Source organism: Sinohyriopsis cumingii, chromosome 9 (genome assembly GCF_028554795.1).
Source record: "Sinohyriopsis cumingii isolate HCF-2022 chromosome 9, ASM2855479v2, whole genome shotgun sequence".
Taxonomy (NCBI): domain Eukaryota; kingdom Metazoa; phylum Mollusca; class Bivalvia; order Unionida; family Unionidae; genus Sinohyriopsis; species Sinohyriopsis cumingii.
In genome coordinates, this window is record NC_142969.1 from 78,425,938 (window position 1) to 78,440,479 (window position 14,542).

Consider the following 14,542-nt stretch of genomic DNA (forward strand, 5'->3'; position numbering starts at 1 on the left):
TTTACCAATCCGAACACGCGTTACAGAATTCAGTCAGCTCGCATCCAATCCGAAGAAAGCAGTCTGTGACGTCACGTAGTCTATATAGATTCGCTAGCGCTTGTGTGCAGTCAATCTATGCGACAGTGATTCAACATGACGGAAACTCAGAAAACGATCCATTGGGGTGCACCAGCAGGGGAGACTGCCCAAGGGAACTCGGACTTACTTTCAGAAGAGGTGAATTGGGATTTTGTGGATTTTCTCTCCTCGCAAGAATTTGTTCCGGAACCTTCGTTACCTTCTTCATTACCGCAAGTGGAGAATTTTAGACAGAGACAGAAAAAAGAATTGGAGAAATTTATACAACGACAAAAGGAAGCGGAACAGGCTTTTCTCCTACAGCAACAGCAACAAGAAGAAGAGGTAAGAAAAAAACAACAGCAACAACAGCAAGAAGAAGTATCAGCAAAGAAACAAGAGGGTGAAAATCAAACGGTCACGGTACTGTTGGACATTTTAGCGGAGTTAAGAAGTCTGAAACAAATGTATCAGACTTCTTTATCACGACCGAAGAGAATACGACCTTCCCGAGCTAAACACGTCAACCCTGTGACTAAGCCTACCGTACCACCCTTAGTGATTTCAACCCAATCATTATCATCATCATCATCATCAACATTACGCAGTCCAGAAGTAGGCCTTGGCCGTGGCAAAGGCATAAGGCAGTTAAAGTTGATTGCTTAAACTCACCCCTTTACCATGAAGAAAAAAGGCCCTTTTCAGGGCCACCCACATTTCTCGAAAAGAAATACAATTTCAATTTGCCAATAACTCAAAAAATAAACCCCACCCATTTTACCCTTATAGTACGTGTCTGTGTATGAGTGCGTGAGTGTACGTTCTTATTTTAAAATCAAAACTCAAAGACACTTACCTTATATCATTAATTTATTCTTTTATCCATTTTTTACAATCCAATTCACAATTCACAACACAACACTTTAATAAAAAGTTCATTGACTTCTTCTTTCTCCTTGTTTAGTCTCTCTGTTTTTTAAATTTCTTCACCCTCTTTTCCTCATTTTCGTCCCTTCTTCTTTTCTTCTCCTGTTTCTTTGCCTCTTGTAAATAGAATTGTCTTCTTTCTTCCTCTTCTTCCTCTGAAGAATCCCTCTCTTCTTCCGAAGAATCCCTCTCTTCTTCTGAAGAATCCTTCTTTTCTTCTGACTCCTCTTGTTTCTTTTTTGGGCAATCTGGAGACCAATGTCCTTTTTCTTTACAATAATAACAGGTATCTTGACTTTTGTCTTTTTTAGTCCCTGTTTTTGTTCTTTTTTGACGGTCTGGACACTCTGAAGACCAATGCCCTTTCTTCTGACAGATATAGCAAGTATCTTGACTTTTATCTCTAAAGGAAGGAGAGTAGTCCGTAGGCTGGTCTGAAGATAATTTTCTAATGACCCCTCGCAAAGCTCTGACGAAACGTTCCATCTGGTTAGTCTCTTCCATCGTTGTGCTCGGCTTGAGAGTGAAATGAATAGTGAAAGGATAAGACACACACCCTTTTATATACGCTGGTCTGCTATGACTATAAAGTAGCTCATGGTGTTTGAACTTGAGTCATTTGACTTTTTGCTTTCAAGATGAAACGATCCCATTCATTCGAGAAGAAAGAAGAAGAAGAAAGTAAGAGGCAGAAACGTGATCTATCGCCTCGTACCAGGGCTGAAATCTTGGCACAAATTCATGCCAGTGATTTTGAAGAGGACATGAGTGAACCAGAATTTGAAACCTCTAAACCAAGTTCACCACCCTTAGTCAACCCTGAAAAATACTATTCCATTCGAGAGACGGAAAAGCGTTCCTCTAGAAAATTTAGAACCACGGCTTACACCTACACGGTGAAGTTTAAAGATTTCAAGTCCGAAGTACCGTTAGAGAAAGCAGAAGGGTTCATCACCGGAGTGTGGGATTCTCTGCTCACTTCACTCAAGCAACAATGTCAACCCAAAGAAGACGATCGCTTGAGACTTTCCATACAACACGACGGTTTGAAATCCCCTGTTTGGATCGAGTTTAGCAGCCCTGCAGAATTGACCGCTTTCAAAGTCATGGACAAGATTCAACACGTGCAACAATCTAATGACCAGTTTGACATCACCGATGGAAAAGCCACATTGGACATGACCCACGTCTCTCCTCCTCAAGGGACCGGACGCAAAAAGATGTTATTGGTGAACGACCTTCGCAACATTAAGCGTAGCCTTGTCCAAATTCACAATCCTCATGACCAGATGTGTTTAGCCCGTGCCATCGTGGTGGGACGAACCTATGCCAACAAGAACGACACGGTAGAATGGAAAAGAGACTGGGAGAACATTCGACAATCGGACCGAGCCAAACAACGAAGTGAAGCAGAACTCCTGTTACGACAAGCCGGACTGTCCAAAGACACACCCTGTGGCATTCCTGAGATGCAAAAATTGCAAGATGCCCTAGCTCCACGATACACCTTGAAAGTGCACCCTCAAGAAGTGCGTGGGCCTCTGTTGTTTCGAGGGAAAGACTTTAAGGACGGAAAATACATTCACGTTTATCATCACGATGGCCATTTCGATACCATTACCAGTATCACCGGATTCCTGGGATACGGTTATTACTGTGAGAAATGTGACCATGGTTATAATAATCGAGAGCAACACAAGCATTGTGGATCGAAATGCTCAGGATGTTTGGCCTCTTCACCCTGTCTGAGCGAAGAACCAGTGCCTTGTTCAACTTGTCTGCGCACGTTTGTCAGCCCTACCTGTTACCAACAACATCTGAAAACGCAAGGTTCACAGAAGAAATGTGCTTGTCAACTCCTGAGATTGTGCCCTACGTGTGAACAAGTCATACGTACCAATAGTACCAAGGCACACGTATGTCGAGGAAAGAAAAAATGTCACATTTGTCACCACATCGTGGACTTGGAACACCAATGTTACGTGCAAAAATACCAACCCCCACCAGAGAAAGAGGATGGTCACAAGAAGAAAGGCAATTTCATCTTTTTCGATTTCGAATGCATGCAAGAGACCGGCATTCACATTCCTAATTTCTGCGTGGCTCATCGAGCGTGCGAGAAGTGCATTCAAGAACCTATCTTCAGTCATTGCCCTCACTGTAGCAAGATTCCTGGAGGGCGTGAAAAAATCTTTCGGGGACCGAACACGTTAGCCGATTTTGCCCAATGGGTCTTAGACCCCATCGACAAGACGTGGAGCCAAGAGGACATCGAACTTTACGGAGATTGTCATCGTCATGCCACGGTGATGGCTCACAATTTCTCCGGATACGATGGACAGTTTCTTTTGAGGTACTATACGGAACAAGGCACCGAACGTCCTAAAGTGACTTTGAACGGAGCCAAAATCATTTTCATGCAAGTGGGACAAGTACAGTTTAAAGATTCGATGAGCTATTTGGCCATGCCTTTGAGTCGAATGCCTAAAACGTTTGGAATGACAGAAATGGCTAAAGGGTACTTTCCACACTTTTTCAATACGGAAGCCAATCAACACGCCGTTCTACCCCATTTGCCCGAGGCTCACTATTACGACCCCGACAACATGCGTACCGAACAACGAGAAGCTTTCTACGCTTGGTACCAGGCTCACGCCTCGGACCCTTTCGACTTTCAGGAAGAAATGTTAAAGTATTGTCGTTCCGACGTGGACATTTTACGACGTTGCTGTGGAAAATTTCGAGAACTGTTCATGGAACACGGAGGGGTCGATCCTTTGAAGGAAGCTTGCACCATTGCCAAAGCGTGTTCCTTAGTGTATCGACAACGATTCATGCCTGAAAAGACCGTGGCTGTCATCAGTCCTCAAACGACCCACTTTGTCAAACGTCAATACTCGGTCAAAGCCCTACGTTGGTTACATTACTTGTGCGACAAGGAAGACAAGTGGATTCAGCATGCCCGCAACGGAGGGGGCGAAAAGACCATCGGAACGTATTCGGTCGATGGTTGGGACTTAGAAAACCCCAAGATCGTGTACGAGTTTAACGGTTGCTTATTTCACGGATGTCCCGTTTGTTACCCTGACCGTGGCACTAAAAATCAGTTTTTGCAACGAACCATGGAAGACTTTTACCAGGACACTTGTCAGCGGCGCCTAAAGTTAGAACAGCAAGGATACCAAGTGGTGGAAATGTGGGAACACGAGTACGATCACCGTATGAAAACCGATCCCGAGTTTAAACGCCTCGTGGAAAGTTACCAGTTCATGGACCCGCTGAACCCGAGGGATAGTTTGTACGGAGGAAGGACCAATTCCACCTGTTTGCTGTACCAAGCCGACGAAGAGAAAGGAGAAGAAATCAAATACTTGGACGTGTGTTCGCTGTATCCCTACGTGTGCAAATATTGTCGCTTTCCTACAGGGCACCCGCAATTGTTGACGGAACACATCGACCTGGTCAACATTCGACAATACGAAGGCTTGATCAAGTGCAAAGTTTTGCCTCCCACGAACCTATACCATCCCGTCTTACCTCACCATTGTCAAGGCAAACTGATGTTTCCTTTGTGCCGTACTTGTGCCGAAACGTGCAACCAAGACCAACCTTGTCAGCACACCCAGGAAGAACGGGCCTTGACGATAACCTGGGTCAGCGTAGAATTGTTCAAAGCTATGGACATGGGATACCAACCGTTAGAAGTGTACGAAATTTGCCACTTTCCCAAGACACAACAATACCACAAGGGTGAAGCTACTTAGAAAGGCATTTTCGCAGACTACGTGGATGCCTTTTTGAAACTGAAGCAAGAAGCCAGCGGCTATCCTTCCTGGTGTCACACTCCCGAAGACCAAATATAATTCAAAGAGAAATACCGGGAACAAGAACGCATCACTTTAGACCACATCGAGAAAAACGAAGGCAGGCGATCGTTTGCCAAAGTGATGTTAAATTGCTTGTGGGGTAAAATGGCACAACGACCGTGTTTACCCAAGACGGAATATTTGACAGAACCTTCCCGCTACTTCCAGATGATTCACGACAAAACCAAATACATGAAACACGTGGACGTCGTTCGAGAGAATTTAATCTTGGTCAATTACGAAGAAGATCTGGACTTTGTACAAGACGACCCTTTTGGAAATGTCATCATTGCGGCTTACGTGACAGCCCATGCTCGCTTAAAATTGTACGAAGCTTTAGAACTGTTAGGGGAACGCGTCCTGTACTTTGACACGGACAGTTGCATTTACATCCATCACCCGATTCAACATCACCCTAACATCGAAGGAGACCGTTTAGGAGCCTGGACAGACGAGCATCCCGACGACAAGATTCTAAGTTTCGTCAGTGGCGGTCCCAAAATTTACGGCTACGAATACCGTGACAAACAAGGAGAAGTGCACACGACGTGCAAAGTGAAAGGACTGACTCTGAATTATCGTACCAGTCGTGTGTTCAACTTTGGGGTATTGAAAGAAGCCTTGCAATCGGGAGAGGATGGAAACTTTAAAGTGACCACCTATCAACCGAACAAGATTGTACGTTTACCCACTCACCACATCGTCAGTCGACCCTTGGAAAAAGTCTATCAAATTGTATACCAAAAGCGAGTGCGACTTCCCAATCATTTCACCTTACCGTACGGTCACGTCGGTATTGGTCTGTATATAAAAAAGGAACCCTAGGCAAGATCGATAGTTCATTGGGACTACCAAGACCGAGCGAACAAAATGAATACTTTGAAAGAGACATCGTTCCAGTTTGGGGATTGTAAAAAAGTTGTATCTTCCTCTAGTGTGACTAATATTGAATGGATAAGACCCATGCATTGCGACGGAAAATGTCCGGAAGGAAACTGCGATTGTCCATGTGGTTACCATTGTAATTGCGTAACGGAGTTTGCAGACGAGTGCGATTGTGAGCCTTGCGATGGGTACGATGCTGTACCTTGTGACCTGAGCGATGCCGTAAAGCATCATGGGAACTTTAGTGCCCCTACCCCTATCGTGGAAAGGGATGCTGTGCGTGTCAAACCTGTGGGATGCGAAAGCGATGCTGCTCGTCCTCTTGGACATTTTACTGGGTTTCGTTTTAAAGGGGAATGTTCACCTTCACGTCTACCCCCCCCCCCTACGGATGTCATCCAGCCCTGAGCAAACTCCTACCCATGTCACTCAACCCTCATCGAAACGAACCTGTGAAAGACGAATATTCGTTTCCTGTGCGTTTGTCGGAATACTGCGACTTTGAAAATCGTCTTCAATCGTTCAAAGGAAAATGGCCAAAGTATCTGGGAGGACCGACCCCCGAAGAATTAGCCAGAGCCGGATTTTTCTACTTGGGCGAAGGAGATAAAGTCAAGTGCTTCAGTTGCGGTGTGTCACTTCACCACTGGGAACCGCAAGATTCGGCCTACGTAGAACATGCTCGATGGTCACCGAATTGTCATTACTTACCCTTAGTGGGACCGAGACACTGAAGTAACTTACCATGTCGTTGACGAAGAAGAAACCAGATTGGCTAGGAGTCAAATGTTGGACATCACCGAGACCAGTATTTAAACTTCATTTCAAAAACGATATTGAATCATTACCTAAAGAACTACAAGAGAAGATTTACAAGGAAGTTTGGCAGGGGTTTGCCAGAGTGAAATCTCAATGGGTCACTGTAGAACTTTTGTGTCGAGAAATTCATAAGAGGAAAGTGAAAAAAGTCAACCAGTGTGTTAGATTTCTTTGGGTCAAGGGTGCATTCCTCCTATTGTATCGCTTTAGACCGTTTACATCAAAAGAATTCAGTGACATTCTTGGACGTTACCCTGAATGGCAGTGGTCAGAAATTACTCACTATGTGGATTACTTTTGTGAATTGTACGGACTGACCTATTCATGAATACTTTACAAGAGAACATTCGTGCTTTGCCTGTGGAGTTGAGAGAAAGGATTTACCGAGAGCTGGTCAAAATACAAGTGAAACGTAAAGAACAATTGCATCCGTTACGTCACCGGTGTTTGAACCACTGGTACCTGAAGGCTATACAAGGATTGATTCAATTGAAAGTGTTCCATCGGACAGACATTGATCAACGATCCTCTAGTTTTAAAAAGGATTGGTTTGGTATGGACGATTGTAGTTACATCATTGTAAACGTACTGCATCGAATTCCAGAGGAAGAGTTAACGAATTACCAACATCTTGAACACAATGTCAACTTGGTGAAAGAGGAAACTTCTGAACGAATTGTAATGTGTAGATTAGTGACTCAACGATTTAAATTCGACACTGAAGTGAAACCATGTTTGTGCAAAGAGTACATTTCTTGTGTCAGACCAAAGAGGATTTAGTATGACCTATTCATGGATACTTTGCTAGAGAACATTCGTGCCTTGCCTGTGGAATTGAGAGAATGCATTTACCGAGAGCTGGTCAAAATACAAGTCAAACGTAAAGAACAATTGCATCCGATACGTCACCAGATCTTTAACCACTGGTACCTGAATGGTATAAGAGAACTGATTCGTCAGAAATTCTTTCAATGGTCAGACATTGTTCAAAACGTTGAGGTCGCTAATGATCGACATGTTCATGATTATGGTTACTTCGAGATTCACCTAGTGCAACGCATTGAGGAAGACAAGTTAAAGGATTACAAACATTTGTTACGTGGAATCTACTTAGAGGAAGAGGAAACACCTAAACGAACTCTGACGTTTCGGTTACAGTATGCAAGATTTAGATTCCCTACTGGAGAACGAAGATCTCTGGCTAGAAAGTACGTCTATTGCATCCGAAAAAAAGAGAATATAAAAACAGGCTGCCACGCCACGGTTTATGTCACATGTCATCCAACAGATTCCGTGGAAGGAACTCAATGACCATATTCAAACCGTGGATCATTACCATCAATTATTACAAGAACTGTATCCATTCAATTTGGGACGACAAGTGGTGTGTGTCTTAGTGACTTGTTTTCTGGGATTTCGTTTACCAGCCGATTCTTTGTGGACTCTTTACGATCAGTACTTACCACCTCAATGGCCTTAAATGGTCACGAAAAACTCCTTTTGCTCAAAGCCTTGCTTTTTCATCTGGATACTTCTCGACCTCAACAGGAAAAAAAGATTCGTCAACTTTTAGCTACCCAAGACGTGTATGACGATGTGTGTGTAGCTTGTGACTTAACATCCCCATTGGACAGATGTCCGTGCCTGGAAAGAATGGGGTTTTGAGGCTTGGACCCAAGAAGTGGCCCAGTATGCACGAGAGTTGTTCAAGGAAAAAAGTTACTTTTCAACCCGTGTTAGTGACGGTGCCAGAAGAACCCGTCACCCAGGACAGGACTGTCGTGGACAGGCCTGAAAGACCCTTTCGGGAGGACACTTGTGTGACCTTACCCCCTACTATAGAACTGGTTAGAACATTACCCAAAACATGTGATTGTTGTACAGACACTTGTGTTTATTCCACGTTCATCGTTATCATGTGCCTTTTATTGTTGTACTTAAGCCTTTGGCTTTTATGTATTTTTGTCTTTCGTATTCATGTTTGAAAAAAAAAACATTCAATAAACGTGTTCTGAAAAAGTATATAAACTCTTGTCTTGTTTGTTTTTCGTGTCACAAGTGACATTTCTCACACCATGGCTACCTCTACTGTCTCTGCTCCCTCTTCCTCTACTGTCAAGGTCATCGACGAACACTTAGATCGTGCCAGTTGGGAGGCTTTGTATCTTCGCCATCCCTTTAACATGCTCATTGCTGGACCTAGCGGTTCTGGCAAAACCGAATTCGTCAAACGTTTGATCGAACATAAACATCATTTGATCGATCGGCCACCTCAACGGATCGTGTGGTGTTACAAAGAGTGGCAATCGGCGTACAGCCTCTTGCGAGAAAGTCAAGGCGATTCCATCGTGTTTGTGGAAGGCATTCCTATAGAAGACGACGGCATCGTCTCTGACTCCCGTCAAACCCATTTGGTCATTTTCGACGACATGTTAGGAGAAGACGAAGAAGAAATTAAATTGTGGTTCACGCGCAAAGGGCATCACCGTAATGCCAGTGTCGTTTACATCACCCAAAATTTGTTTCAACAAAGTAAAGCCCATCGCACCATCAGTCTCAATGCGCATTACGTGGTCTTGTTTAAAAGCCCTCGAGATAAATCGCAAGTGCAAGTCTTAGCCAAACAGTTAGGAACGCCTTGGCTGACTCAGGCGTACGACGATGCCACTCAAATGCCACACGCCTATTTACTCGTCGATTTGAAACCTACGACTCCCGAGGATGTGCGATTTCGTACCCACTTGTTTCACCACTGGTGCCAAGACGGAGGGCCTGTCCTGTACACGTCTCCGTCCTCGACTTCATTTCACTCCCCATCAAAAAATCTATAAAAACCTCAAACCCTTTTTCGTCTGTCTCACACAGTGTGAACATGACGTCCCTTCAGTCGCATCTTCCCGTCAAATTGATTCGTGCCTTGTATGGCATCAGTCGAGAAAAGATCCACAAACACGAGCTCGTGTCTTAGAAGCTAGTCTCAAAGAAGTCTTACGATGGTTCACGGTGACGGCACGTCAATTACTCCAAGGAATCATTCAGATTCCTCATCAAACCAAACGCTTTTTCGATCGAAACAAAGTCGCTTTGGTCCAACTGGCCGATCCCCGCATCGACACTCAAACCAAAAAACAAATCATTTTGAAACCTGGAGGGAGCGGTACTCTAGGAGGGGTCATCATTCGCTCACTCTTAAGATGGGATCCTAATGCCCCCAAAGTTATTCCCAAGACAAAAGTCGAACGAAGCCCCAAGAAGAAAAAGAAAAAGACCAGGTCCCCAAGAAGAATAACTTCTCCAGTGGCAGGACCCTCCTCTTACCAGACACCACCCCGGAAAAATAAAAGAAGCCACCAGAAAAAGAAACAGAGAAAAAGTCCCCAGAAAAAGAAAAGTCCACAGAAGAAGAAAACTAGTCGCAAGAGAGGCACTTCGGCCAGGACGCAACCTTACACTCGCAAACCACGACCTGCCACAGCGGTGACTGCGTCTCCGGCAGCCTCACGTTTGTCCACTTCTCCGTTGATGTCACCAGGAACTCAAGAGTACTTGGAGACGTTGATCACACCAAGAACTTCTCCGTTGATGACCCCCAAAAGAACTTCCCCAGTGGCAGGACCCTCCCATTTAGCGGCAGTGGCTGCTGCTCACAAAGTACCTTCTCCCAAAATCAAAGTCCATGAAAGATCGGGTATGTTACAAAGTTTACTGGATTTGTCCAAGCAAGAACTGGCTCGATTTAGTCCGTTGCGTACCCCTGCACGACGTGTCATGCCTGTCCTCAAACTGATACGACGTAAAGACAATCAGTGGCGACGCGTACCAGTATAAAAAGACCTGTGACCAAGTCGGGGTATCAGTGAACTTGTAAAAGATGTCACCTCCAAGAAGCCACAAAAGAAAGAGACAAAGGCAGACGCGTCATCCGACAAAGCGCTTAGCCAAGCATCGACGTTACCCTAAAAAAAGACACAGTCGTTCCAAGAAAAAGAGGCGTCAACAAAGGGGAGGATTCCTTGGCGATTTTCGGAAAAACATTGTCACCTTTATGACAAAGCGATAGTCCCAAAAAAAAGATAAAAGGGTGTGCGTTAAGTCATCGACGTTAGTGTCTGTTTGGTGAATGTCCCGGAACCCACAAGCAAAAATGTCACCCTCCAAAAAACCCCAAGGAAAGAAAAGGAAAGGACTGCCACCACGTTTAGCCAAACATGGGGACATGTTATCCGTCCTGTCCAAAGCTTCTCCACCCCTACGAAAAAAACTCATTCAAACAGCCTCCAAAGAGGTCATCGATACCGTGTGCGAATGTTGTTTGAACGTTTTGAAAGGCACGATCCCTTTGTCCAAACACCAGAAACAATGCTTAGGCAAACATCGTCACGTTCTTCGGACAATGGTTCAAAAAAGAAAATTCCCATTCGTCAAAAAAAGAAGATGTTGGTCCAACGTGGAGGCATTTTGCCTCTCTTGTTAGGCCCTATACTGAAAGGAGTCTTGGGAACCATGTTGGGAGGACTGGTGGGAGCCAGATAAAAAGGCCTTCGGAAGTCCCAAGATCTCAGAATCCACCCCTGACAACCCCATGGAAGGACGAAAACTAGCTTTAGTGCCTTACAAACGATGGATGGAATACCATCGGTGGCAAGAACAACGCACCCCGCATTTACCTCCCAATCCCAATTTGAGCGAGATGTCCCAGTTACAACACGAATTGCAATCCTTGATGGATCGCCAAGATTTGTCCGAAACAGAAAAATCGCAAAAGTACGGTCAACTCTTGCAACAACTGCAACTCTTTCACCAAAAAGCTTTAGACGAAACAGCTTTACCCACTCTAAAAGATTTTAAGACCTTGATGGAAAGTCCAGCACCATCATCATCATTACCACCACCACCACTACCATCCCCAACGGTCACCAGAGATGCTACCCCACAAAGACCTGAGGAAGAAGAGATGCGCGAAGTGTTTCAAACACCGTCAGCAGCTCCCATTTCGAGTAAGATTGCAGCATCCTTGTTGACCCCGTCCCCCACACCCGAACGAGAAGAAATGAAAGCTTGGGTTAAAAAGATGATGTCCACTCCTCCTTCGACAGAAGCGAAAAAGAAAGAAGGGAAACCAGAAGCGAAAAAAGAAAAGAAAACCAAAGCCATTCCATTGCCACCTCCACCACTGCCACCATCACTACCTTCGACTTCTACTCCCGTAGCCCATCGGACATGTAAATCAGTTTCCAAACCACCCTTTCGACCCACCCAAAGTAGCATCACCGAAGAGTGGGTGACTAAATAACACACCAACACAAAATAAAAAAAAATGGAAAAAGTCTTAGCCAGCATTTACTACGATCCCTCGCATCCTGCAGGTTACGCAGGAGTTCAAAAATTGTATCGTGCTGCCAAAACGCGACTGAAATGTCTCCGTTTACCTCAAGTGCAACGATGGTTACAAGAACAAGCTACCTACACTTTACACAAACCCATTCGACGCAAGTTTGCCAGAAGTCGCACCCGAGTGGAAGGCATCGATCATCAATGGCAAGCCGATTTAGCCGATGTCTCTCATTTGGCCAGCTACAATCGTGGCTACAAATATTTGTTTTGTGTCATCGACGTCTTTTCCAAATTTGCCTGGGTCGTGCCCTTCACTTCCAAATCGAGCAGCGAGTTAGTGCGAGCCCTGCAACGGGTGTTGAAACAAAGCGGTCGTCACCCTCTTCGATGGCAAACGGACAAAGGCACCGAATTTCTGAACCAAGCTTTCCAAAAAGAATTAAAGAAACGTGACATTCATTTTTTTACCACCGAGAATCCCGAAACCAAAGCCAGCATCGTGGAACGTTTTCAACGCACTTTGAAAGAACGCATGTGGAAATATTTTACGCATCACCACACTCTGAAGTACATCGACATCTTACCGCACCTGGTGCAAGCGTACAACCAATCTTACCATCGAAGCATCGGACGTGCCCCGCAAGACGTGACTCCTGACAACGAAGTGCTGGTGTTTGAGCGCCTGTTCGGTACGTCCCCGACGAGGGCTGTCCCCAAGAAAAATGGAGAGTTGACCGTAGGAGATTGGGTGCGCATTGGCAAAACCAAACGCACTTTCGACAAAGGTTACTTACCTAACTGGACGACCGAATTGTTTCGCGTCACTGGACGAGTGCATGGCCGTCATCCTGCCGTCTATAAATTGGAAGACATGAACGGAGAAGTACTCAAAGGAACGTTTTATTTGCCCGAGTTACAACGTGTCACCAAAAAAGAAGACGACGTGTACGACATCGAAAGCATTCTCGAACGCAGAACCCGTAAAGTGGGCAAACGACGTGTCAAAGAAGTCAAAGTACGTTGGAAAGGATATCCACCCAGTTTCGATTCTTGGATCGACGCTTCGCAAGTCATCGACTATAAAAAGAAGAAGTGACCATCATGCCCTTTCACACAGCAGACGCAGCTACGTCGACCAGTCCTTCTTCATCTAGTTCTTCTGTGCAAGATTTACAAAAACAACCCTTGTGGGTGTGGTGTGGAGAACGTGTGCCTAAAACGCAAATCGTCTTTTTCTGCCAAATCTTCGTGGTGTATTGTGTCATCGGGGCAGCCATCGCCAATTTGAGTTTGCAACAAGGAGACAAACAATTGTGGACCATTTTATTGAGCAGTTGCATCGGTTACCTGCTTCCCAATCCCTCCCTGAAATTCTCCTCGAACGGGAACGTTGTGTCCAGTGCCAGTGCCAGTCACCACTCCAACAACATCAATCACAACCAGAACCCCATTTTGGGCGGAGACACGCCTCTGACGTCCACTAACCCCTCGGACAGCCACAGAACTCTGGAATTATGAGTCACGAAAACCAATTTTACTTAACCTTACCCAGTGACAGTTCCATGGAGGTGTTTCCCAACAACACGTTGTGCTGTTACACGGCCAAATTACCTCAAGCCATCCCCTTAGATCACGAAGCCCATTGGGAAGTGGCTTTAGTAGAAATGATTCACCCAACCCAAGTCCGCAATGTCCTTAACAATCAAAATTTTTTAAGGTGGAAGTTCATGACTCACAATTGCAACAAGAGTTGGATAAGATTGGCCCATATAGCAATAAAACCTATGATGACAAAACTAAAACGTGGACCTACAACGTGGTGATTCCCCCAGGCTATTATTTCAGTGGTCAACATTTGGTCAACACCATAGCTACCAAGTTTAATGGCGTGTTTGGGGAAGCTTTTAAGAAGGACAATGTCAAGAACAAAAGTGTCACCCTGGAGTACCACAAAGTAGCTCGTCGCTTCTTGATGAAATTTGAGCGAAGTAAAATCGTGTCCATTGTATTTTGTCCTGAATTGTTTGACATGTTGGGCGGTGACATGGAGATGAGGAAGAAATTAGAACGAGAAAAAGGCGAATCACCCATCATTTACGACAACAATACTTTTGGCCAGTATTTTAATACCCCGGTAGAACTGAACCAAGGACTGAATTTGATCTTTGTGTATTCCGATGTGGTGGAATACAACGTAGTGGGACACACCTCCGTACCGTTACTGCGTGTCATTCCTTTCAAAGTGGATTCTGCCACGAACGCTGACGAGGAAGGTGGAAACACTTACCACGTCCACCGCGAATTTGTCCATCCTCACTATTTGCCGGTCAGCAAGTCGTATTTGGACACGGTCAACATTACTATAAAAGGAGATTTGGGACAAAATATTCCATTCACCAAAGGAAAAGTCACGGTGAAACTCCATTTTCGAAAACGGTTCTCTCACGACTCATAAGTCATGTATCCAGTGTACCGAGGGGTTGCACAACAGCGAGGACACGGTTTAGGAGACATGTTAAAATCGGCCTTTCGTTCGGTGGCCCCGGTGTTGAAACCGATGGTGACACGCGGATTGCACGCCTTGAAAGATGCGGCACTGACGCAAGGCAAAGAATTTCTCCAAAATGTCATCATCGACAAACAAAACCCTA